This window comes from Dama dama, chromosome 7 (assembly GCF_033118175.1).
Source record: "Dama dama isolate Ldn47 chromosome 7, ASM3311817v1, whole genome shotgun sequence".
Taxonomy (NCBI): domain Eukaryota; kingdom Metazoa; phylum Chordata; class Mammalia; order Artiodactyla; family Cervidae; genus Dama; species Dama dama.
Genome location: NC_083687.1, coordinates 4,387,085 through 4,409,918, shown reverse-complemented (window position 1 = coordinate 4,409,918; position 22,834 = coordinate 4,387,085). Strand labels below are relative to the sequence as shown.

At 38.2% G+C, this 22,834-nt stretch overlaps 1 pseudogene; it reads left to right on the top strand.

The window, feature by feature from the left end:
- The first annotated feature begins 10,030 nt into the window (after positions 1–10,030).
- LOC133059986 (protein phosphatase inhibitor 2-like) lies at positions 10,031–10,705 on the top strand (annotated as a pseudogene).
- The last annotated feature ends 12,129 nt before the right edge of the window (positions 10,706–22,834 follow it).

Below are 22,834 nucleotides of genomic sequence, written 5' to 3'. Positions count from 1 at the left end.
AGTGTCTAAGTAGATGAAGCAACAGCAGCCGGTTTCCCTTTAAATTGATGTGTTGTAAGATGTATTAAAAGCTGAAACTTTCTATAATTACGGTATTCAAAATGTCTAATTATTTCATATATGTGTAGCTTTTTTAAGAGACTTGGAAAAAATAAAATTCAAATTAATACCTAATTTACTTAAATCATAAGCTTTACTAGCAATGTTAAAAATAGCACTTCATAGACTTTGAAAAATGCTACCATGCTATTAAATGTCTCATTTCTGTTTCATACAGGGTTTTTGAAGTAGAGACTGATTTACTACTGAGTGCTTCTGAACTAAGGAATTAAAGATAGGGAAAATAAAAGGACTCTCAAAAGCTGAGTAAATCACAAAATGTTTTTTCTCAATATCAGAGGGAAAGCTACATTTTCTGTATACAAGAGGCCTAAAAGCAAGTAAAGAAATAAAGTCTTGCCTGGACTCTGAAAAAACTAGTTACAAGATGTCCATTCACCATGAATGGTAAGATGTTGGCAATGTATTTTCCATAATGATCAATAAACAAAGCCACGAATGACTCTTATAGAATAACTAAAAAATGGTTCGTATATAATCATTTTACATTTGACTGTGTAATTAATGAAAAAAAATACTCATGACTTTAAAAATTTGGGGGAAGATACGAGTTCATTAGAATTCTTAGCATACCATCATTTCATCTCATTTATTCTGTAAGTATTTTATTAATTACCTACTCTATTCCGGTACTGAGGGTCCAAGTAAATAAGACAGACCAGCTCCTCTGTGGAGCACACATCTAGTGATAATATGGAGAAGAAGCAATCCCCACATAAACACAGGTAATTTTAGCCCATTGTAAGCGCAGTGGATCTAATTGGGGTAAACACAGGGTGGAAGTGGGGCTTTTTCGTTCAGCCAGATAGCCAAGATCTATCTCTTTAAGAGATCATGTTGGAGATGAGTTCTGAATGTTGAGTTGGAATCAAGTATGTAAGGCTATGGATAAACTGTGCTCCTGGCTGAGAATCAAATATAAAGATCTTAGGATAGAAAACAGTTAGGTTTCATAAATGTTATTTGACATTTTGATAGTGGACTTTGGCTGTTATTGGTGCTGATACTGAAAGTGTGAAAGTATTAGTCACTCAGTCATGTCTGATTCTTTGTGACCCCTTGGACTGTAGCCCGCCAAGCTCCTTCTCCTCCAAGACAAAGAATATTGGACTGGGTTGCCATTTTCTTCTCCAGGCGATCTTCCTGACCCAGAGAAAGAACCTGGGTCTCCCACATTGCAGACAGATTCTTTACCATCTGAGCCCCTGAAGGAAGGCACAAAGTTAATACTACAGGTATGTAAATTCACAGATCCCTTCATCTTCTAAGTTCAAGTCATTATTCTTCTATTCTTTTTTTCAGTACAATTCTATTTAAAGAAACACCAAAAAACATGATCCAAACATATTTAAGATTGCAAGTATTTTTATTTCAATGTCAAAATTAAGTGATGATGTCTTCAAAAGCACACTTTACTTGTATGATTTCTGGTTAAACTCATCTAATATGACATAACTTTCCAAACCCAATAGTGCAAAGAAATAACAAGACTAAAGCTAAATTTAAACTTGACTTTTAAATTATTTTTCCACTTTAGAGGAAGTGGAAATAAATACATTTTCATAAATACATTTTTTTAAAAAGAAACTTTTGTGCATTAAAGTATATTATGAGCAGAATGAAAAAGCAATCCACAGAATGTGAGAAAATAACATATTTTTATTATCCAGGTAAATATCCTGGGTGTAATTTTATTATCCTGGAGGTTAATATCCAGGATATATAAAGAATTCCTGCAATTCAACAACAGCAAAAAAAAAAAAAAAAAAAAAAAAAATGTGATTAAAACTGAGCAAAGGACTTGACTAGACATTTCTCAAAAGCATATATATATATATATATATATATATATATATATGCACACACAGACACAAATGGCCAATAAGCACATTAAAAGATACTCAACATCACTAATCATTAGGGAAATTTCCTTTATTATAAAGGTTCAAGCTCCATAATGAAATGTGAGAAAGCAGAAAGCATTTTTTAAAATGTTATGTGCTAATTAAAATTTATCTAGATATGCACTGTTATTGTTGATGTTCAGTCACTCATGTGTGTCTGACTCTGTGACTGCATGGACTGCAACACATCAGGCTTCCCTGTCCTTCACTGTCTCCCAGAGTTTGCTCAAATTTGTGTTCAATGAGTTGATGATGCAACCCAATATGTCACATAAACAGACAAAAAGTAAATATAATTTAATGACTAACTTGTAACATATTTTGTCAAAACTTAAGATGGATACAAAATTCTAACAACTGCACCAGAACATTATATTATTGGTTAAGTGATTTTTCTCTGGAGTCAAGTGATTTATAAGAAACACTGCACATTTTACATGACATGACTTTGTATGAATACACATTTATTTCTACTAATGCCATGGGAAATCCCCAAAGTACTGCTTTAATTAAAGTTTTTATGAATTGATATAAGCCACAGGTAGTGAGGAACAAAATACACTGCCTTCTTTCAGCTCACTGAGTTACAAAAGATTTAAGACAAAAGATAGAAACAAAGATTAAAGCTTTAAGACAAAAGATTAAAACAAAGAAACATATCATAAGATGAAAAATCATGATGGCATCCTTACATTATGCAGAGGTCTTCCAGGGAGCACTTTAGCCTCAAAATCACTAATCCCTGGCCCAAACCTACAAAAGACCATGAGACACTCCCCAGCATTTCTGGGCAAAGAGCCATACCTCTCATCGCTTGTGCTACATGCAATTTATTGCAGCAGAAGTATGGGAAACTAGTGATAAGAAGAGAGTATAAATATGGTCGCTGAACTCTGAGTGCAAAAGCCACTATTTTGGTTCACTCTCCCTTGTGTTTGCTTTGCCTAAACCCACCTCTTTGCCTAGACACACGCCAGACCCATGCTAGAGCAATGCAAGTGTCTATGAATGGAAAGGTAAACCGGCGATGACTCTAAAGACACGTGCTAAATCATCAAGTCTTATCACCTCACTCAGTGTGCTCTCTCTCTGGATTCCACATTCCTTGTCTTTCTTCAAAATTCCATCTCTTTTCCCACTCTCCTACTCATGACTGGTGACCTCACTTTCTATTTCACTGAGAAAACAATGTAAGCAGTGGGAGCTAACCACCCAAGCCTCTGCGCCCCTGTCCTCTCAATGGCCTCCTGACTGTGCTCCCCCCACAAGCCAGTGCCTCCCCTCCTGCACTAGATCCCATTCCCTTACTACGACTCTTCCTAGGAGAATACAAAGTAAGTTCCTATTTTCATAACCTAGTAATATCCTTCCGTGAACCCATCTCCCATCCAACTGCCTCATGTGCCAACTGTCCTTTGTAGCAAAGAACTTGGCAGAGCAGACGCACTACACTGTCTACATCTCACCTCTTGTTGTTCTCTTTAGATTGTTCTGATCATGCTTCTGTCTTGATCTTATCCACTCCTTGAAATGATTGTGCTGCAAAATTCCATGATAGAAGCTTAGCTCTTATAATCATGGCCCAATCATTTTCTCTGTTTTATTTTTTGAAATTCCAAATTGTTACTTTGCTTTTACACAAAAGAAATAAGATCAAAGGTGAATAAAGAAACACTTAAGGACCATTTAATTCCTGAGATAACCAATTAAACACCTATTGTTAAACTCCGTGCTTTTCTGTTGTTATACAACGTTGCACGATCTCATGTATACAGTTTGGTTTGGTTAAAAAAAAGTGGAATTATACTATATAAGAGTCTCATGATTTATGTATGCCTTCTGATGTATGTAGATTTAACCTAGTCTTTCTTTTTTTTTTAATGGAGTATAATTTCTTTACATTGTTGTCTTAGTTTCTGCTATATAACACTGTGTATCAGTTATGTGTACACATACACCCCCTCCCTCATGAGCCTCCTTTCCACCTCCCTGCATCCCACCCACCAAGGTCCTCACAGAACACCAAGCTGAGCTCCCTATGCTGAACTGTAGCTTATAGCTCACAAGCTACTTTACACAAGGCGGTGCATATATGTCAGTGCTGCTCTGTTAGTTGATCCCACCCTCTCCCATCTGCCATTATGTCCAAAAGTCCACTCTCTATGTCTGTGTCTCTACTTCTGCCTGCAAACAGCTTCATCAGTACCATTTTTCTAGATTCCATATATATGTGCTAATATACAGTATTTGTTTTTCTCTTTCTGACTTATTTCACTCTGTGTGACCAACTCGAGGTTCACCAACATCACTACAAATGATTCAATTTTATTTGTTTTTATAGATAAGTAGCATTCCGTTGCATATATGTACAACCTTTTTATCCATTCTTCTGTTGATGGACATCTAGGTTGTGTCTATATTCTGGCTATTGTAGATAGTGCTGCAGTGAACTTTGGGGTACATGTGTTGTTTTTAATTATGATTTTCTCCACGTATATGCCCAATAGTGAGGTTGCTGGGTCATATGTTAGTTTTATTACTAGTTTTTTATGGAACTTCCATGCTGTTCTCCATTGTGGTTATATCAATCTACATTTCCACCAGTAGTGCAAAGAGGTATCTTTTCTCCACATCCTCTCCAGCATTTACTGTTTGTAGATTTTTGATGATGGAATTCTGAGTGGTATGAGGTGATACTTTATTATAGTTTCCATTTGAATTTCTATAATAATGAGCAATGTTGAGCATCTTTTCATGTATTAGCCACCAGTATGTTTTCTTTGTTGAAATGTCTATTTAGGTTTTTCTGTCCATTTTATCATTGTTTTTTTATGTAGAACTGTATGAGTTGCCTATATATTTTGGAGATTACTCCTTTGTCAGTTGCTTCATTTGCAAATATTTTATCCCATTCTGAGTGTTGTCTTTGGTTTTATTTATGGTTTCCCTTTTTGTGCAAAAGCTTTTCGGTAACTTGGTCTTTTTAATAGTCTAATAACATTCCATAATAAGGACATATCAAATTATGTTTAATCATTCCTCTTTTGGTAGTTGTTTTCATTTCTTATACTAATAAGAATGATGATCCAGTTAATCTCTTGTTCATATAATTCTGTTCTTTTGTTCTTCAGAAATGAGAACCTAAAAAGAATGGTCAGGTGTGAGGGTTTTGCTGGGGCTTCTCTGGTGGTTCAGTGGTAAAGAATCCACCTCCCAGTGTGGGAACCAAAGAAGATTCTAGTTTGATCCCTGACTTGGGAAGATCCCCTGGAGGAGGCAGTGGCAACCTACTCCGGTACTCTGGCCTGGTATATCCCATGGGCAGGGGAGCCTGGCAGGCTATCAGTCCATGGGATTGCAAAGAATTGGACATGACCTAGCACTGAACAGCAGCAATAGCAGGCTGAATATGCATGAGCTTTGAACTATTCACCAAGATGTTCACTATCACTATGTCAACTGTAAATCTCAGGAGCTGTGAGCCAGAAGAGTGCAGGAAGAGGACTGGAGATGTATTTAGGTCAGGCTGTATCTGTGCAACCTTACTGAGTCCACAAGGAGCTCATCTTCACAGAAATGGGAAAAAATAAGTTAAACCAACAGAATCTAATATGTGCTTAAAGAGATGTTCAATAATGCTCACCATTTGTACTGCTCAGAATTTCCCATGTAATTTCATGGAAATTTCCCAGAGTTTTTCAGGGTTTCTTCTGGAGAGGTAACTGGCTGCAATCTCTACAGGGACATAAAGTATTATGATAATTTATAAATAAGCTACAATTTGCATTGCTTCAACATGTTTCAGGGGAACAAATGATATTCAAGATCTCAGTTCTCCACTTCTTACTCTGTTTTTCTCATACTCAGCCAGGATTTCAACTGATTTGAGCCATTTGTTGCTTTGAGATTGTTGGGTTGTGGTTCCTGTAAATGTCTCATCACCACTATGCCCAAAAGGGCACAGATATATCCAGGAAATCCTACGGCTTCTTTACACATTCTTTCCTGACCCCACAATGTAACATCAGTGATGCTTCCTACTGGTGACCTAAGTTCATGACCCCTACCCCATGTAGAAATTCGTTTCTTTTGGTCTGCAGGTATGAGTAACCCATAATGGTCAGGTGGCAATCCCAACTTCAGTTTCAGTGGTTGATTCTCTGTTTATCCTATAGGCACCAGTAACCGGGATTATAGACCCTAAGTTGAGGGAGATGGGAACATTATTGCAGGTGACTGAGAGTAACCAGTCCTTTGTTCCTGAACCTTACTTTCTATTAGAATACAGCACACAATGTATGTTGAGTTTTAATTCAGCACATGGACAGCATCCTCCTGTCATGCTGTTAGGAGTTAGCTAACCGTTCTGATATGTTTAAGACAATGAACCATGTAATCTTGTGTTCCCCTTACATTTTTCCCCTAAAAATGGGCCTGTTGTTCTGAGACCATATTGCAGGGGACATCTTGCTGACATTCACAGGACAGTCATCCTGTCTCTGCAGTGGACGTCCTCTGGAGGGACACAAGCACCTAAAGGCCTTGCAGATGGTCTCACAGTCCCTCCACGTATCTCTTCTCCAGACTCTCATCCCAGATATCTGAATTCCATCAGGAGCTCTTTTTCAAATAGACAGTGTAGAATACCTATGGAATTCTAAAGGTCTGCATTGTAATCATCCTATTGAGGCTTTTCAGAAATCTTTAGGGCTTATTATCCTCTCTAGATAACACTTACTCTGTCAGACCTTCTGCATCACTGAGCCAGGAGGTCGGGATACTAGGATCACCTACCTAACTTGCTCTCTGGCTCTCACTGGAAACTGGACATCATATTCTGGTGCATGAGGATAGAATTAGTATTCTCAACTGCGATATATATATACTGCCTCCAAATACAAAGACTGACAACAAGCTCTGTGCTTCTTTCTGAACAGAGGGTGCCGGAGGATAAACTTCATTAAACAAAGACAACTAGGAAACCTCAGCAATGCTGACAAACCCTGAATATATTTTATATGTCAAATACTTTGCTTTCAGCATTGGAAATATTATTTATATTTGAAAATAAAACTAAACAAAGGATAGATAAGGATGAAATATTGCTAGATATATAGAATATGATTTGACAAAGAAGAAAAGAGCAAACATTTTGTTTCAATAGGAAGAAAGTAGAGAAACTGATAGAAAAGAAAGTATTCCAAGTTATTACCTCTTAGATAATAGATGTAAGATAAATATATCCCTTTCATGTATAATAATGGTCTTCCCAGGTGGCGCTAGTGGTAAAAAAAAAAACCCACCTGCCAATGCAGGAGATGTAACAAAGGCAGGTTTGATCCCTGGGTCGGGAGCATCCCCTGAAGTAGGGCATGGCAACCCACTCAAGTATTCTTCCTGGAGAATCCCATGGGCAGAGGAGCCTGGCATTTTACAGTTCATAGGGCCACAAAAAGTCAGACACAACTGAAGCAACTTACACAAACATATAGCATATTTAGCAAAACTCCCAATTTGGGAATTCACCCTGGGGTTATATAAAACTGGGCTAGGAAAGTCCCTAGGAAAGTTGTCTTGTTTAACCATATTGTCAGAGTTTATAGAAAAGAAACATTTTATGTAGTTAAGAACACAAAATCTGTAGTGTAGCTATTACTGTTTAAATGCTCACATCCCGGCTGTGAGATCCTGAGTTACCTCTCTGCCTCAGTTCCTCACCTGCTCAGTAGGGGTTATAGTAAGACCTATATCACAGAGCCGCAGGAAGGTTAAGCAAGTTAAGATGAATTATGTATTGATAACAATGCTAACACATGCTATGTCCTATATAAATGTCTGAGATAAGATATGGAGCCCAAAGATGAATCCTTTCCTCACAAAGATAACAATTTGACTCATACTTGATATCAATATTTTCCTGTAATTCAAAAGAATCATACTCAACTTTCATAGAGAAAGGGAAAGATATTTACAAATTAGCTTCAGAAAAACATTGCTTTTATTTTAATTATGCATAGATAGTTTCTGAAACAATGCAGTTTCAATTATCCAATAACTAAAAGCGACTGGGTGAAATATTTATACAGTCTGTCAATGAGTGTTTATGAGTTCCTAGAAACATTTCATAATATATTTTACCTGAGGCATATCATATCTGTTAAAATTTTAATCTGGGGATGGAATTAGCAATTTATGTAGACAAAAGCCTTTAGCAAGATTCAGTAAGTTAGATTTTAAACTTAAACAGTTTTTCCAAGTATCTGAGAGTCACATGTATTGTCTATGTACTAACATTTTCCAATACATTTTATAAGGCTTTAGGTATATCTATGATTTAATTTATAATTTAACTTCAGTATTCTTAAAATCCTCTTTGATACCAAAGATTGAGATGCATTGGTATATTCTCTGTCACAGTGATTAAAATATAAATAATTTAGACAATGTTACCCTATTCTTTTATGAAACAAAGGATAATGATTAGGAAAAATATTATAGGAACAACTTAAAAATGTTGAATCAAAGTTGTCATTTTAGTTAAGAGGATTTCATAATTTTTTACATTTTATTATAGATCATGAAAAAATTTGTATTTAGTGATCAAAAGTAAACCATGTGAATTTTTAGCATTATTTTGCCCCTTTTGTGACTAGAAATATTTATTCAAAATTATTTTTTTGTGACCATCCCTCACTTCCCACTTAACTTGCTGAACCTAGATTCCCTGATTTATCCTTGCCTACACAACTTTTGCTTTATTTTCTTTTACTATTATCCAAATTGACAACCAAAATCTCACCTTTCCTAATAGGTACATCCTGTTTAATTAAGTGTCTTAATAGGGCACAATGAAAAGCTTCTGCTTCACCATGTTTTTGCTAAAGAAACACTTGCTGATTGTCAATTGTATTAAGGAATATGGAGAAGGCACTTTTAAAGTCCCCACAGTGATATTGGGGAAAGAAATGTACATCAGTGAAACACTAGAGACTGATTAAAAGGCAACAAACCAGCAAGCCCATGATTATGTGGTATAATAAATGAACAGGAATACCTGGAAAATAAAAATTAGGGAAAATAAGTCTTGAGCATAGTTAGGTCTAATTACACTTCCTAATAATAAGCCTGATCATCTGGTGGTGATTTTACATTTATTGTCTGAGGTCATGTGGAGCAGTTAGCACATGCAGTAAGGGCAATGTTGCAAAGGTTTATTTTATTCAACTCAAGCACATCCTTAGTATTATTTCTCTCTTGACTAATAACTGATAGAATTTTGTGTTTGTATTTTTTAAATATCAAAATAGAGATCACATAAAAAGAGGTCACTCTTTATGGGTATTTTAGATGGAAAGTTAACCTGTTTTTATCTTTCCATTTCAACTTTGAACTCACACAACAAAAATTAAAATGCATTTTCCTCATTAAGTATTAATAGCATTAGAGTACCAAGAAAAAGATCATCAGAGAGGAAGATGACAACTCAGCAAATTTCATTATTTTAGTACTTTTTTACTTTTTCAAATAAGTAATATATATATATATATATATATATGTATGTATGTATGTATATATATATATATATATATATATATATATATTGCAATAAAGAAGCTTAAAGTAAAGCTAAAATTTCCAGTCTTGCTTTCTTAAAAAAAAAAAGAATCCCATTTGAATCCAACTTTAGGGAGTGGGCCACTATTATCATGGAGTGACATTGCACACATTACAAACATACCCTAATCACAAATGTGCTTTCATAGAACAGGCAAAACATGTACAATTTGCAATTTTAAGAAAGGGATGACTCTTTTGCCCCTTTACTGTTTGCCCATTTCTGTTCCTGTCTAACCTTAAAAACCTAATTATAGGCATGAAATCACTAAGCCAATTGATAGTAACTCCTGACTTACGCTCTCCTGTATGCACACTATGCCTTGCCTAACCTGCTGGTTCTTTTCCTAGATTAAAAGAAGTTTTCCGATAGCGACGCGGAGCCGCGGGCGATGGCGGCCTCCACGGCCTCGCAGCGGCCTATGGAGGGGATCCTGAGGAACGAGAGCTCTACGACCTCCTCTGTGGCGGCCTCGGCCGAACATCCCGGCAAGTGTTGACAAGAGCTGAGTAAAAGGTCCCAGAAGTGGGATGAAATGAACATCCTGGCGACCTCATCCAGCAGACGAAGCCTGTGGTTTAGTGAAGACAGACTGCCGAGCACGCCTTCCCCCCGTATGGTGGGTGATGAGGAGGATGTACTGAGTGGTTCGGAAACCGCTGAAGCCCTGAGCCCAGATATCTTAGCTCCGAGACGAGCTGCTACTGCTGCTGCTGAAATCTCCGAACCAAAGTATCGAGTTAGTGAACCAGAAAGCAGTGGAGATGAGGCACCTGACCTCTCACCTGAAGAAGGAGAAAAAAAAAAAGCGACAGTTTGAAATGAAAAGGAAGCTTCATTACAGTGAAGGACTGCCTGTTAAATTAGCTAGAGAATTAATCTCAAAAGACCAAAATATGAGGAGGGGGATGAAGAAATGTCAGAGACTGCGGCTAGAGAAAGCATGGATATGAAAGAATCTAGTCAAGGATCTGCTACAAGTGACCAACTGGAAAGCAAATCAGAGTTCATAGAAGATATTTTTTTTCAACACAGTAATTGTCAAATACAAACTCTATTACTTTAAAAAAAAAAAAAGAAGTTTTCCTAGATTAAAAGAATTAAGACCCAGAGGAATCGGGTGGACAGGGAGGTGGGAGGGGGGATCGGGATGGGGAATACATGTAACTCCATGGCTGATTCATGTCAATGTATGACAAAACCCACTGCAATGTTGTGAAGTAATTAGCCTCCAACTAATAAAATAAATGAAAAAAATAAAATAAAATTAAATTTAAAAAAAAAAGAATTAAGCAGTTAAAACTGACTAGACCTCTACCCACAACAGTTCTGTAAGCAATTCTGATCACAGCAAGCAAGATAACATCTGAAAGAGTCTCCCAGCCTGCACCCTTGGAGATGGACCCTCCTGCCTGGATAATTCACTAAGATTCTTCCCCCTTGTTTCCCTTAAAAACTGTCCTGGCTGAGCAGAATCTTTGGTATTGTTCTCTGGACATGAGTCCACCCTCTTCCCAGATGGCCCGCTTTTACAATTAAAGCACCTTTCTTTTCTCCTGACATTTGTCTCTCAAATTATTGGCTTTTGAGTGGTGAGCAGCCTGAAATCAGTAACTAAATGATGATAACTTATTGAACAAATTTGCTTCTTATGAACACTGATTATTCTTAGATCTTTTTGACTAGTGAAGAATTACTTGGAAACATTTTATACCAGAGTTTTTCACATTTTTTTAGGCATATTTACTCACAAAATATATGTAAATATATCTGCATCTCTATCTTCCCTGAAGAAAACTAACTTGGTTAATGGGAAAGGAAATCTAGCTCTTCTTTCATTTGTATTTTCCCAAATACTTCTCAAAAAGAAATGTATGATTTTATACTTCTATTAACAATGTCTGGAGGCCTGCTTGTTTTTCATTCTCACCAAATATGAGTATATTTTAAGATTTTGTATAGGTGAATAACAGTACCTCATTGTCATTTTGTTTTACGATATTTAATTAAAATGAGACAACATCTTTTCAAGTCTATTGCCTGTTATATTTTGCTTTTTCTTTGCCTATTTGTATATTGAGTTTCCAGTCCTCATTAATTTGTAAGCATTCTTTACATGTTAACAAGTTTAGTCAATTTTCATATATTTCTTAGATTCTTATTTTTTATTAGTTATTTTATTTAAAAACATTGAATTTAATATAATCGAATTTAGAAGACAGTACTTATTTTTAGAAATAGTGTCTTTTCCCTTGCAAGCTATACTATAGCAACACTCTTTTCAATAAACAGATAATTATGAATATTTACATTTTAAATATAAAAATAACCACAAAATTATACACTTGTTTTTATTTTAAAGTTACCAATGATCTGGTTAGTTTTACACACATAACAGAAACCTACTGCCAATTACCAAGCTTTATGAATTAGTGAACAAGTCAGCAAATGTGATATACAGTGACCAAGACCACATCAAAAAATTTACTTTGTTCATTTAGCTTCACAAATGTAGTCTGGTATCAATTCTTGAGAATGCTTCAGGGTAGACTAGCAAATTTCTTCCAACACATTTTGTGAAAATTGTTTAGTGTGAGGCATAATGAGGTCTCACTCTCACTCTCAGCTAATGATTTGCTACTGAGAACCGAAGGCCTGCCAGGTAGCAGGGAAAATGATGGGATTTGCAAGCTGTGGAAATGACACTTAACAAGGTCACTTAATGGGGAAATAATGTTATCTTTTTGGAGAAGTATGTGATTTCATGCCCGTTTGTAATTTTAAAAAGCTGTGGTGACACTTGAGTGCCATTGCAATTGAAAAAGAAATATTAATGAATGAAATGTATTGAGTTGCAATGAATGAAACTATCTGTGACCTCAGAGAAAAAGTGACTTAAAAGTCAGAGATTAAAGGGATATCCCACAATATCTATTTTTAGTTTTTCTATGAACTGTTGTTACCATCCACAGGATATGAGTACTTGCAAGAATTTTGATATAATATGTTAGCAGTTCATAAGGAAAAAATTTAAACAAATTTAATTTTGATTGGCATTAGACTTTTAGAAAAGTAGATTACAAGGTACTCTATGGGTATTACTATAGGATTATGCATGTGATTTTGCAAAACTGTAATTTGGTCATAAAGAATTTTTGATGCAGGCACAATTAGGATGGAGGCTAACAACAAACGCATTGGGTGATCATACATAGTTACAGTAAATCATGTGTTCTGGGAGTTGTGATTTTCATCTCTTCTCTTCCAGCTCTTATATTTAAAATATACTAATTTGTTTCTAATGGAAACTGCAGTAAAGATATGCCCATTTGAATGCAGAGTTCCAAAGAATATCATGGAGAGATAAGAAAGCCTTCCTCAATGATCAATGCAAAGAAATGGAGGAAAATTGTAGAATGGAAAAGACTAGAGACCTCTTCAACAAAATTAGAGATACAAAGGGAATATTTCATGTGAATATAGGCACAATAAAGGACCAAAATGGTATGCATCTAACAGAAGCAGAAGATATTAAGAAGAACTGGCAAGAATACACAGAAGAACTAAACAAACAGATCTTCATGACCCAGATAACCACGATGGTGTGATCACTCACCTAGAGTCAAACATCCTGGAATGCAAAATCAAGTGGGCCTTAGGAAGCATCACTATGAACAAAGCTAGTGGAGGTGATGGAATTCAGGTTGAGCTATTTCAAATACTAAAAGATGATGCTGTGAAAGTGCTGCCCTCAATATGCAAGCAAAATTAGAAAACTCAGCAGTGGCCACAAGACTGGAAAAGCCAGTTTTCACTCCAATCCCAAAGAAAGGGAATGTCAAAGAATGTCCAAACTACCAAATAATCGCACTCATCTCACATGCTAGCAAAGTAATGCTCAAAATTCTCCAAATCAGGCTTCAACAGTGTGTGTAATGTGAACTTCTAGATGTTCAAGTTGGTTTTATAAAAGGCAGAGGAACCAGAGATCAAATTGCCAACATATGCTGGATCATCGAAAAACCAAGCATGTTCCAGAAAAACAGTTCCAAAAATAGCATGTTCCAGAAAAACATCTTTTGCTTCATTGACAAAGCCTTTGACTGTGCATCACAATAAAATGTGAAAAATTCTTAAAGAGATGGGAATACCAGACCATCTTACCTGTCTCCTGAGAAATCTGTAAGCAGGTCAAGAAGAAAGAGAACCGGACATGGAACAATGAATTGGTTCCAAATTGGGAAAGGAGCACGTCAAGGCTGTATATTGTCACCCTACTTATTTAACTTATATGCAGAGTACATCATGAGAAATGCCAGGTTGGATGAAGCGAAATCTGCAATCGAGATTGCCGTGAGAAACATCAATAACCTCAGATAAGCGGATGACACCACCCTCATGGCAGGAAGCAAAGTATAACTAAAGAGCCTCTTGATGAAAATGAAAGAGAAGAGTCAAAAAGTTGGCTTAAAACTCAATGTTCAGAAAACTAAGGTCATGACATCCAGTCTCATCACTTCATGGCAGAGATGGGGAAATGATGGAAACAGTGAGAGACTTTATTTTGGGAGGACTACAATTTCACTGCAGAAGTTGACTGCAGCCATGAAATTAAAAGACACTTACTTCTTGGAAGAAGAGCTAAGACCAACGTAGACAGCATAGTAAAAAGCAGAGGCATTACTTTACCAACAAAGGTCCACCTAGTCAAGGTTATGGTTTTTTTCCAGTAGTCATGTATGGATGGGAGAGTTGGACTATAAAGAAAACTGAGCTCTAAAGTACTGATACTTTTGAACTGTGGTGTTGGAGAAGACACTTGAGAGTCCCTTGGACTGCAAGGAGATCCAACAAGTCCATCCTAAAGGAAATCAGTCCTGAATATTCATTGGAAGGACTGATGCTGAAACTACAGTACTTTGGCCACTTGATGCAAAGAACTGACTCTTTTGAAAAGACCCTGATGCTGGGCAAGATTGAAGGGAGGAGGAGAAGGGAATGACAGAGGATGAGATGGTTGGATGGCATCACCGACTCGACACACATGAGTTTGAGCAAGCTCTGGGAGCTGATGAGGGACAGGGAAGACTGACATGCTGCAGTCCATGAGGTCGCAAAGAGTCGGACATGACTGAGCAACTGAACTGAACTGACCTGAACTGAAGGTCTCATAGACTGAGCCTGGTAGGTTTCTTACCCTGCAGTTTTTGGAAGAGTTTGAGAAGGGTAAATATTAGCTCTTCTTTAAATATTTGATATAATTCGCCTGTGGAGCCATGCACTCCTATTTTTTTGTTTATTGAAAGATTTTTAATCACAGTTTTTATTTCATTACTTCTGATTGGTATGTTCATATTTCCTGTTTTTTCCTGGTTCAGTTTTGTAAGTTTGTGCCTTTCTGCCAATTTGTCCATTTCTTCCATGTTGTCCATTTTATTGGCATATAGCTGCTTGTAGTTGTCTTTTATGATCACTTGTGTTTAATTTCTCTTCCTTCATTTCTAATTTTATGGATTGAGTCCTCTCCCTTTTTTTCTTGGTAAGTCTGGCTAAAGTTTTTTCAAATTTATCTGATCAAAGAATCAGCTTTTTGTTTCATTGATCTTTGCTCTTGCTTTCTTCAACTATATTTTATTTATATCTGCTCTGATATTTGTGATTTCTTTTCTTCTATTAAATTTGGGTTTTGTTTTTTATTCATTCTCTAGCTGCTTTTGATGTAAGGTTGAGTTTTTTATTTGGGATTTTTCTTGTTTCCTGATGTAAGAGTATGTTGCTATAAACTGCCTTCTTAGAACTGCTTTTGCTGTGTCCCATAGTTTTTGGATCATTGTGTTTTATTTGTCTCTAAGAATTTATTTTCTCTTTGATTTCTTCAGTGATCTGCTGTTTATTTAGTAGCACATTGTTTTTTCTAGTAAATAATGTCTAATCTCATATCATTGTGGCTGGAAAAGATGCTTGATACAATTTCTATTCTTTCTTTCTTTTTTTTTTTTTTTTTTTAATTTACCAGGGCTTGATTTTTTAACCAAGATGTGATCTATCTTGAAGAATGTTTTATGTACACATGAGAAGACAGTGTATTCTGCTGCTTTGGATGTAATGTCCTAAAAAATATCCATTCAATCTGTCTTATCTAATGTGTCATTAAAGGTTTGTGTTTCCATATTAATTTTCTGTCTAGATGATCTATCAATTGTTATAAATGGGGTTGTAAACTCCCCCACTATTTTTGTGTTACTGTAGATTTCCCCTTTTATAGCTATTAACATTTGCCTTATATACTAAGGTGTTCCTATGTTGTTTCACTTGGTGTGAAGGGCTGACTCACTGGAAAAGACCCTGGTGCTGGGAAAGATTGAAAGCAAAATGAGAAGGTGGCAGCAGAGGATGAGATGGTTAGATAACATCATCAACTCAATGAACATGAGCCTGAGCAAACTCTGCAAGATAATGAAGGACAGGGAAGCCTGTTGTAGCTCATGGGGTCACAGAGAGTCAGGTATGAGTTAATGACTGAGCAACAGTAACACATGTTGGGTGTATATATATTTACAACTGTTATATATTCTTCTTGGAATGATCCTTTTATCATTATGTACTGTTTTCCTTGTCTCTTGAAACATTCTTTTTTTTTTTTTTTTTTTTTTTTTTTAAGTCTATTTGGACACATCTGAGTATTGCTCAAACTGCCACACAATTGCACTCATCTAACATGCTAGTAAAGTAATGCTCAAAATTCTCCAAGCCAGTCTTCAGCAATAGGTGAACCAAGAACCTCCAGATGTTCAAGCTGGTTTTAGAAAAGGCAGAGGAACCAGAGATCAAATTGCCAATATCCATTGGATCATCAAAAAAGCAAGAGAGTTCCAGAAAAACATCTATTTCTTCTTTATTGACTATGCCAAAGCCTTCAACTGTGTGGATCACAATAAACTGTGGAAAATTCTGAAAGAGATGGGAATACCAGACCACCTGACCTGCCTCTTGAGAAACCTGTATGCAGGTCAGGAAGCAACAGGTAGAACTGGACATGGAACAACAGACTCATTCCAAATAGGAAAAGGAGTACGTCAAGGCTGTATATTGTCACCCTGCTTATTTAACTTACATGCAGAGTACATCATGAGAAACGCTGGGCTGGAAGAAGCACAAGCTGGAATCAAGATTGTCAGAAGAAATATCAATAACCTCAGATATGCAGATGATACCACCCTTATGGCAGAGAGTGAAGAGGAACTAAAAAGTCTCTTGATGTAAGTGAAAGAGGAGAGTGAAAAAGTTGGCTTAAAGCTCAACATTCAGAAAACTAAGATCATGGCATCTGGTCCTATCACTTCATGGGAAATAGATGGGGAGACAGTGGAAACAGTGTCAGACTTTATCTTTTTGGGCTCCAAAATCACTGCAGATGGTGATTGCAGCCATGAAATTAAAAGACGCTTACTCCTTGGAAGGAAAGTTATGACCAACCTAGATAGCATATTAAAAAGCAGAGACATTACTTTGCCAACAAAGGTCCCTCTGGTCAAGTCTAAGGTTTTTCCAGTGGTCATGTATGGATGTGAGAATTGGACTGTGAAGAAAGCTGAGCACCGAAAAATTGGTGCTTTTGAACTGTGGTATTGTAGAAGACTGTTGAGAGTCCCTTGGACTGGATGAAGATCCAACCAGTCCATCCTAAAGGAGATCAGTCCCGGGTGTTCATTGGAAGGACTGATGCTGAAGCTGAAACTCCAGTACTTTGGCCACCCCATGTGAAGAGTTGACTCATTGGAAAAGACCCTGATGCTGGGAGGGATTGGGGGCAGGAGGAGGAGGGGACGACAGAGGATGAGATGGCTGGATGGCATCACCGACTCAATGGCCATGAGTGTGAAAAAACTGCAGGAGCTGGTGATGGACAGGGAGGCCTGGCATGCTGCAATTCATGGGGTCGCAAAGAGTCAGACACTACTGAGTGACTAAACTGAACTGAACTGAGTATTGTTACCCCAACTTTCTCTTGATTTCCACTTGTATGAAACATAATTTTTCATCCCCTTGCTTTCTGTTTATAGGTGCCCTTAGGTCTGAAATGGATCACTTGTAGACAGTGCAGGGCTGTCTACAATCCGATATATATATATATATATCGGATTTTTGTTTTTGTTTTTGTTTTTCTTAATCCATTCAGCTATTGCATGTCTTTTGGTTGGAGCATTTAAACCATTTACATTTAAGGTAATTATTGATATGTGTTCCTATTTTCATTTCCTTAATTGTTTTGGGTTTTCTTCAGAAGGTGTTTTTCCTTCCCTTTCTCTTTTGTTCTCCTCTCTTGTGTTTCCTGCCTGGAGAAATTCATCTCATGTTTGTTGTAGTGCTAAGTTTGGTGGTGCTGAATTCTCTTAGCTTTTGCTTGTCTGTAGAACTTTTGAAGATAATGGCGACCTCCTTCAAAAGGTCTTATGCATGTACTGCTACACTCTGTGCCCCCAGCCCTGCAGTAGGCCATCACCAACCCACACCTCTGCTGGAGACTCTTGGACACTCCTGGGCAAATCTGGGTCAGACTCTTGTGGGGTCACTGCTCCTTTCTTCTGGGTCCTGGTGCATACAAGTTTCTGTTTGCACTCTCCTAGAGTCTATTTCCCAGTCCTGTGTAAGTTCTGGGAGCTCTATGGTGGGGTTAATGGCAAGCTCCTCCAAGAGGGTTTATGCCATACCCATGTCTGCTGCACCCAGAGCCCCTGACCATGTGCCAGTCCACTGCTGACTCACACCTCCACAGGAGATGCTTTGGAAGATGTTGTGAAAGATGATGCTGTGAAAGTGCTGCCCTCAATATGCCAGCAAAATTATAAAACTCAGCAGTGGCCACAAGACTGGAAAAGTCAGTTTTCATTCCAATCCCAAAGAAAGGCAATGCCAAAGAATGTTCAAGCTACCAGACAATTGCATTCATCTCACATGCTAGTAAAGTAATGCTCAAAATTCTCCAAGCCAGGCTTCAACAGTATGTAAACCATGAACTTCCAGATGTTAAAGCTGGTTTTAGAAAAGGAAGAGGAATCAGAGATCAAATTGCCAACATCTACTGGGTCATTGAAAAAGCAAGAGAGTTCCAGAAAAACATCTACTTTTGCTTTAGTGACTATGCGGAAGACTTTGGCTATGTGGATCACGACAAACTTTGGAAAATTCTTAAAGAGATGGGGATATCAGACTACCTGACCTGCCTCTTGAGAAATCTGTATGCAAGTCAGGAAGCAACAGTTAGAACTGGACATGGAACAACAAACTGCTTCCAAATAGGAAAAGAAGTATGTCAAAGTTATATACTGTCACCCTACTTATTTAACTTATATGCAGAGTACATCATGAGAAACGCTGGGCTGGATGAAGCATAAGCTAGAATCAAGAATGCTGGGAGAAATATCAATAACCTCAGATATGCAGATAACACCACCCTTATGGTAGAAAGTGAAAAAGACTAAAGAGCCTCTTGATGAAAGTGAAAGAGGAGAGTGAAAAAGCTGGCTTAAAACTCAACATTCAGAAAACTAAGATCATGGCATCTGGTCCTGAGAGAATCAATTCCCGGGCAGATTGATAAGAAGTCCAGGGGTCCACAAGGAGAGAGGGGTCTGAAATTCTCAAGGAGGAGGAAAGGACAAATTTTCTACATTCCTTAGGATTATATAACAATAATGTATCCTGCTTGAGGATAGTCTCTGGAAAAAACCTTCTGGCTAATCCTATTGTCTTAAAATGTAAATTATGGGAGTGGGTCTAGTGAGATCTTCACAACCTCCAGACATTCTTCTGATTCACTGTAATAAGTGATTAAAAAGTATATAGCTACATTGCTAACACTAGCAAGGGGGCACTCTTTCTGGCCCTTTCTAATGTCTATGTCAGAAGCTTTCTCTATGTCTTTTATACTTCAATAAAACTTTATTACAGGAAAGCTCTGAGTGATCAAGCCTCGTCTCTGGCCCCGGATTGAATTCTTCTCCTCTGGAGGCCAAGAATCCTGATGTCTTTCATGGTTCAGCAACAACTTTTCAGTCCCATCACTTCATGGCAAATAGATAGGAAACAGTGACAGACTTTATTTGGGGGGGGGGGGGTGGGGGGGGACTCCAAAATCACTGCAGATGTTGCCTGCAGCCATGAAATTAAAAGACACTTACTTCTTGAAAGAAGAACTATGACCAACCTAGACAGCATATTAAAAAGCAGAGATATTACTTTGCCAACAAAGGTCCATCTAGGCAAGGTTATGGTTTTTCCAGTAGTATGGATGGATGTGAGAGTTGGACTGTAAAGAAAGCTGAGAGCCAAAGAATTGATGGTTTTGAACTGTGGTGTTGGAGGAGACCCTGATGCTGGGAAAGACTGAAGTCGAGAGGAGAAGGGGACGACTGAGGATGAGATGGTTGGATGGCATAACCGACTCGATGGGCATGAGTTTGAGTAAACTCTGGGAGTTGGGGATGGACAGAGAGGCCTGGTGTGCTGCAGTCCATTGGGTTGCAAAGAGTCGGACACGGCTGCGCAACTGAGCTGAACAGAACTGGAAGCTTTTGCGTGCTCCGTCAAATCTAAATGAAAGCCTTGCTGGGTGGACTGTTCTTGGTGTAGGTTTTCCCCTTCCATTGCTTGAACAATTTCCTGCCACTCTCTTCTGAGCTGCAGAGTTTCTGCTGAAAAATCAACTGATAACCTTATGGACATTTCCTTATGTGTTGTTTTTTTTTTCCTTTTCCCTTGTTTCTTTTAATATTTTTTCTTTGCATTTGATTTTTGTTAGTTTGATTAATATGTGTCTTGACGTGTTTCTCCTAGGGTTCATCCTGGACTTGGGTGGTTTTTTCGTTTTCCATGTTAGGGAAGTTTTTGATTTTAATCTTTTCAAATATTTTCTCAGATCCTTTCTCTTTTTCTTCTTCTTCTAGGACCCCTATAATTTGAATGATGTTTCATTTAATGTTGTCCCTGTGGTCCCTGAGAGTGTTTTCATTTCTTTTCATTCTTTTTTCTTTATTCTGTTCCACGGTAGAGATTTCCACCATTTTGTCTTCCAGACCACTTATCCATTCTTTTGCTCAGGTATTCTGCTATTGCTTCCTTTTAGTGTATTTTTTATTTCAGTTGTTGTTTGGTTTATCTTTGTTGTTGAATTCTTCTGTATGTGTTACTTGCTCTGTTGTGTTCAATTCTTTGCGATCCCATGGACTGTAGCCCACCAGGCCCCTCTGTCCTTGGAATTCTCCAGGCAAAAATACTGGAATGGGTTGCCGTTCCCTTCTTGTTAAACATTTTTTGTATCTTCTCAATCTGTGCCTCCAGTCTTTTTCTGAGACCTTGGCACATCCTTACTTTCATTACTCTGAATTCTGTTTCAAGTAGATTGCCTATCTCATCTTCATTTAGCTGTTCTTGTAGGTTTTTAATCTTGCTCCTTCATCTTTGTCATTTCATTTTGTCAAAATACTGTATTTGTAGTCCCCTTTGCTCAGACTGTAGGATCATAGCTCCTATGGCTTCTGGCATCTGTCCCCTGGTGAATGAGTTTGATCCAGAGATCTGTGCCATTATCCCTTTATAGGAGGTTTGACTCATATTGTAATGAAAAAACCTACCCTAGATATTGAGCAGGGCCTCCTCTTTGCTCTGTGGTTGTCACTTCCTTACCAGAGGTGGAGTCTGCTCCATAGTTATTGGAGTAGAGGCCCCAGATCTGTTTCCTAGCTGTGATTCTTATCCATAGTCCAAAGTAGATGGAATTGAAACACTCCCACTAGGAAAGAAGCCACTTAATATCCCTCCTCTGGAACTGTTCACCTATGAGTGAACTCTAATGTGTTCCCTTCTGCCCATGCTATGGGCTTATACAGTACACTGTTGTTGACACTGCTCTTGGTCCTGACTCAACTATGGGTATGCCAGTAATTGACCCTGGTGATTCGTAGGTGTTGTTTTCTCCAGGTCACTGGTGCTAATCCACTAAATTTAAGTCCCAAAACTTCAATAGTTGTGCATTAGGACTTGCTGTGGGAGCTACCAAGGGAGCACAGAGTCTGGTCTGACCCATATCCCATGTGTATATGCCCACAAAGCCCACAGCTGCTTAAGCAAGACCCACCCCAGCTACAGAACCACTTGTTGTCCTTTCAGATGTTCCACAGGTGTCATCAGCAAAGGTGTGACTTTGCAATTCCTGAAGCTGAGAGGAGAGATTCCAGCACTTCTTCCTCAGTCACTCAGCCCCTGGAACTCAGCTGTGATTTCAGTCTATCAGCAGATTTTCTTGTGTGGGGCGCTATCTGTGACTTTCTCACACAGGGTGGGTCCTGGCACCACTGACAGATTTCCTAGTCACAGAAGTTCTCTGCATCCTCCTAGGACAATGTGGGCAGGTCTTATGTACTGATGATGGAATTCCTAGTGAGAGAAGCTGTCTGTGCCTTTCCAGTTCAGCAAAGGTGGGGCCTGGTGTCTGCTTTTAGGTATCAAAGAGACAGCCAGTGCCCAGGTATAGAGCCCACGTTGGCAGAGGCAACTCACACCTGCCCCTGGAGCTCCTGTTGCCTGGGAGTCCTCACAGAGATAGGAGTTCTTATGGTGGTCCCACCTCTCTCCTCCTGTGCCTCCAATTAATGGTGCTCTGCCTCTCTGGTGGGCCCACACTCCCTCCTAGTATACTCTAAGTTGCAATAGCCTGATGGTCAGGCTGTTTCCACATTCAACCCTGGCCCTCTTCCTGGATTTGACCGCCAGAGTCTGAGCTTCGTCATCCAACCCCCATCTAAACAGACAGGGGTTATCTCCGTTTGGGGAGTGCAGGGTGATGGTGTTGATCCTCTGTGCAGTTTAATCTCTGCTCAGCCTCACAAACTATTCCTGCTTTCTCCTCTTAGGCTCCAGACCCCCCCTCCATCTAGACTGATTCCCCAGCTAGTGAGAAGACTTCCGTAGTATGGGAAAGATTCCTCCTTCATAATTCCCTCCCTGGGGTGCAGGCTGCATCCTGATTCCTTCTTTTTCTTTTAACTTTTGTCTTATTCAGATATGTGGACATTTTCTTGTCTTTTTCAGACATCTGAAATCTTCTGCCGTTGCTCTGTATCTGTAGAGTGTAAACTATTTCACTTGTAGATGTATTTTCAGTGTTTTTGTTGAAGAAGGTGAACTTTGCTTTCTA